Source organism: Calypte anna, chromosome W (genome assembly GCF_003957555.1).
Source record: "Calypte anna isolate BGI_N300 chromosome W, bCalAnn1_v1.p, whole genome shotgun sequence".
Classification (NCBI taxonomy): domain Eukaryota; kingdom Metazoa; phylum Chordata; class Aves; order Apodiformes; family Trochilidae; genus Calypte; species Calypte anna.
The window spans coordinates 15,180,546-15,185,733 of NC_044276.1; positions in this window are offsets into that span (position 1 = coordinate 15,180,546).

The window sequence follows — 5,188 nt, forward strand, 5'->3', positions numbered from 1 at the left end:
TGGAGTTGATAGGTCAAGGGGTTATGGTTTTAAGCTGAAAGAGGGGAGATTTAGATGAGATCTTAGGAAAAAATAATTTAAAGAGAGGGTGCTGAGCCCCTGTCCCAGGTTTCCCAGAGAAGCTGTGGCTGCCCCATCCCTGGCAGTGTCTCAGGTCAGGTTGGATGGGGCTTGGAGCAACCTGGGCTGGTGGGAGGTGTCCTTGCCCATAGCAGTGGTTGGAACTGAATGAGCTTTAAGATCCCTTCCAACCCAAAACATTCTGTGATTCTATGATTCCATGACTGTGTTAGGTTGACCAGGTCTTCATTATCCCAGCTCTCCCATTTGGGAGACACATACTCGAGTTCCAGGAATGATGACAAAAATGATGTTCTTGTGAAGCACAATCCATCACTGAGTACACGTTGGTGCCTGAGCAGGTTTTATTTCCACAAACCAGGGAACTCTGAAGTCTACCAAATATTCTTCATCATGGTACAGCAGGAGGACCAGAGCTGCAGGTGTAAGCAATATTTCATATAATAGAATCATGGAATGGTTTGGGTTGGAAGGGACATTCAAGATCACCTCATTCTAACCCCTTACGTGGGCAGGGACATCTTCCAGGCTGCTCCAAGCCCCATCCAATCTGTTGTATGAACCTTGGGATGATGAGAGCTGTACTCTGACATGGGAGTTTAGATCATTGTTGAGTGATCTCACAAGGCCCAAGATGGTTGCTGCTCTTCCTTTGGGCTTCCCTCCTTCCAGCTAAAGCACCTCTCAACTCCCACCTCTTCTCCAAGGACCACCTCCATCTGAGGACCACCTCCATCCTACCCAAACTGACAGAAACCCCAGGGTAACTCCAAAGGGAGTGAGTAGAATTAGATAAAGAAAGTAAGAAAGAGTCTGATGGAGCTTTGTCATCTGTTGAACTGACATCTCCAGACCAAAATCAGTCACCAGGTTATTGGAGTAACACAAATAATGTTTCAATGATAGGAGAAAGACCATTAAATTTTTGGTTGAGTCCTGCAGATGAGCAGGAGCACTCAAATGGGCAGAACACTGTGTTCAGAAAATCCAACACCTCAGAAGCACTGCCGATGGCAGTGGTGACATAATTTGAGAGAACAAGTATTTGGGAATGAGCAGACCCTTCCAGAAATATGTTGGAATCTAGGAGTGAGGTTCTTCTCTCCTGTAAGGAGAGTTGGTTGCCACAGCTTGTTCTCCTCAATGGGTTCCTGGCTGATATCTGCAGGTGGGCTGAGTTGTATCACACTCTGCCCCATGCAGCTTGGACCTAGTCCAGACTAAGAGAGTCTTGATCCTGGCAGGAGCCCCACGCATACTTTGGTGCCATTCTTCCAAGCTCCAGGCTTAGGAATTTCCCTACCAGGGCCTTGCAAAGCTGGGATGGAGAATAGACACAGAGAGACTGAAGCAACCATGACACACTTGCTGAGAGGTAGCACCTGGAGAGCTTTTTCAAGGTGAATCATTCCATGAACTCCATCTCATGGCATATTAAGCAGTATGAATCCAAGACTGCAAAGGCAGGGCATGTCTTGCTCCACAAAACCACCATCAACCACTTTAAAGTAATGATTTGCTATTGATTATGTGCATGAAGATAAGGTAGCACCCTACCCCTCCTGACAATTCCCACACTCTCCCTCACATTCCAAGCAAATGCCAGAGCTGAGCCTGCTCCTACAGAGATGAGTTACTTCTCTTAGGAAGGGACAATCTTGGCATGTCAAAAAACTCTGGGAAAATGTCTGAGAGCTCTTAAGTTGACCAAAGAAGTCCATAAGTACAAGTGGAACAAACGTGGCAGTCAGTCCAGGGTGTCCACATCTTCCTGACCCTATAAACCACATGCCAAGGTCCTCAGAAGTCCAAGAGCCACAAGAGCTGCTAGACATGCCTTGGGGAGCTAGGGAAGGAACACGGTCTGGGAGCAGGGTGCTCACAAAACACTCTTCCCAGGTGCTGTGGGGCATTCAGGTTCAGTGATCCTTCCTGCTAAGGGAAGGTGAGCCAAGTGCCAAGGATGACCACAGCACAGGCAGTGTCCTGGCTGGCCAGGATGTATTCCCACCGGATCTAAAGAGGGTTGGCATGGTCAGATGCTGGTAAAAAGGAACTGTCAAGAGTCCCAGGAAAGGGAAGGGGATGAACTGGGTCCAGGATCCACTTGGGAACAGCAGGAATAAGGCTACAATGTAGGTTTGACACTGGTCCAAGACACAGGACCCTTGGTAGGACTACAAAAAGGGGCTCCTACAACACAGATGAGGTGAGGCACACAGCCCCGAGCTTAAGTGGAGCCTCTGAACTAATGAGTGAAAGATGCTTGGATGGAGGTGAGGTTGCTCAGGGTAATTAAAGCCAATTAGTGCACTCAGCACCCTGACACATCCAGAAGCAAAGCAGAGTGGGAAAAGTGAAGTTTTTATTGTATCTCTTCCTAATCTCAGGGTAAGGTCTTCTTTACTTTGGTCCCATCTCAAGTTTGCCTGTGACTGGGCAGGAGGAGAAAACAATCCCAAAGAGATCCCAGTGGCACTTTCTGTCTGGTGATGTGTCTTGTTGAGAGGTGTCCTCCCTCATAGCCTCTCACCTGCTGAGCTGGTGAGTATTTGCCAGACAAAGGCATGCAGGGCTCCTCAGCACACATCTGTCCTGTGTCACACACTCTCTCCAAGAGGCTTTTGCAGCAGTAAGTTTGTATGTTTGGAAAAAAAAAACAGTATCATCTCGACGGATTTTTGAAAACAGGGCCCTGCACTGAGGAGCTCAGGGGGCAGCATCACGTTGTTCCTGTCAGTGTGTTTCATGTGAGATTGTTGTTTTAAAAATAATCAGGTTGCTAACTTTGGATCTAGAGAAGAAGATAAAACTTGTGGGGTTTCCAGAAGGGAAAATCCTCTCTGTCCCCTAAGGAGAGCTGCTGTAGCTGAATGACATCCTTCCTCTGGATGGAGAAAGGGCTGCTGGTCCTTTATAGTTGCTCACTCCTTGCATCCTTATAACAAGGACACAGAGCTCCTGGAAGGTGTCCAGAGGAGAGGCACTCAAATGCTCAGAGGGCTGAGCACCTCCCTGGGAAGCCAGGCTGAGGGATTGGGGTTGTTCAGCCTGGAGAAGAGGAGGCTCCCAGGTGACCTTAGGAGCAAATTTCCAATATCTGAAGGGGCTACAAGAAAGCTGGAGGAGGGCTTTGGACATGGTGGTGTATGGAGAGGACAAGAGGCAATGGGTTAAAACTTGAAGAGGGGAGATTGAGGTTGGACATGAGGAGAAAATTCTTTGGTCTAAGTGTGCTGAGCCCCTGTCCCAGGTTTCCCAGAGAAGCTGTGGCTGCCCCATCCCTGGCAGTGTCTCAGGTCAGGTTGGATGGGGCTTGGAGCAACCTGGGCTGGTGGGAGGTGTCCCTGACCATGGCAGGGGGTTGGAACTGGATGAGCTTTAAGGACCCTTCCAACCCAAACCATTCTGATTCTATGATCCTTCCTCTCCCAACCCAGATGATACAGAGCACTCACTGTTACATCAAGTAGAAGCTGTCTGTGGTTCTTTGGGGGGTATCCCCACATCCTGCTTCAGCTTCCCATTGGGAACACACAGTCTTCCATCAGCAGAGAAAAAGTCACAGCAGCTGCTCCTACACTTTCCAATCAAAACCTTCCCTTTCAATCTAAAAATGAAAGATTTCCATTGAAATCAGAGAATTTTGGGGTTTACATCGGGCATTCAGAGTCAGACCCTGGGTGTTTCATTGAAAACAATTGATAAGTTTGCTGGCCCCACCACAGAAATCCTGGAAAATAGCATGCAGATATGGTGGAATTTTTTTAAACATTCATTGGGAGGACACCCCACCAAACAGCTGGTGTTGAGGGTGAAGACTCAAGTACTCAAGGTTTAAGCTGACAGGGTTCTTCCATGACTCAGCATTGTGTTGACTATACTGGGGGACTGGTGGGAAGGCAGGGAAGCCTGATGATGGGGTAGGCTGCCAGATGAAATAAAAAACAATTTGTGATTTTGGCTAGGTCTGCCTTTAAAATAATATATTGAAAATCCCAAATCCCCCAAACAACTGCCTGCCAAAAAAAAAACAACCACCAAAAAAAAAAAACCAAAAAACCAAACAACCCAAAAAACAAAAAACCAAAAAAAAACCCCAAGAACACCGGCTGTCAGGACCTTGATATTTCTTCTTTTAGAATCCCAGTTTTGGGACCAACTTATAAAGGAGAGTTGTTGCTATCCTGATTTTATGGTGTGAGCAGGATTTAGGTGCATTTTTCTCTGCAAGTCAGATTTTATTCCCTCACAACCCAACCCTCAAGAGGCTGAGGAGTGATGTGGGATCATCTCTCAAGTTTTGTCAGGTTAGCTTCAGGGGTGATGTCAGTATAACAGAACACAGGGCAGGTGGCACCCTAAGTTGCCGCCTAAGTTGCCATTTTTGGTGGCACACCAAAAATGATGCTTGGTGGAAAGTTGGTTGTTTTTTGTGGTTTTTTTTTTTTTTGTTTTTTTGGTTTTTTTTCGGAAGAAAAACTTTTATCTTAAATTCCCTTTCACAGAACCACAGAATGGTTTGGGAAGGGACCTTTCAAGGCCATCCAGTCCAACCCCCGGGATATGTACAACTGGATCAGGTTGCTCAGAACCCCATCCAACCTAACCTGAAATGGTTCCAGGGATGGGGCATCTCCCACCTCTCCGAGCAAACTGGGCCAGGGTCTCACCACCTTCATAAACCATTTATTCCTTTTATCTAATGTTTCCCAGTTCACTGGAGAATTCAGATGGACAACAGCAATTAGGAAGGGCTGCTAGAGAAAGTCCAGATCTTATGGATCCCTGAGGTGCCTGGGACAATGCCCTAAGATGTGCCCCATTCCACCTGGAGCCTCACAGCAGGATGATGATATTAGGGCAGCGTTGCCACTGTTATTTTGTGTTTGTTTGGGTTTATTTGTCTGGAATTACCTGACAGTCCAAGTAGACCATGCAGCCAACCCCCTCAGTGGCCATGAAGGACGGTGAGCAGTGGTTTGAAGATGAACACCCAGGAGCGTGCCCCTTTCCCAACACCACCGACTTCCCTAAACTCTTGGCCCAGCTCCGGGCCAGGTTCTCCCGCCGCTCCCTCAGGCGGCTGAGGAGATCGCGACGCCAC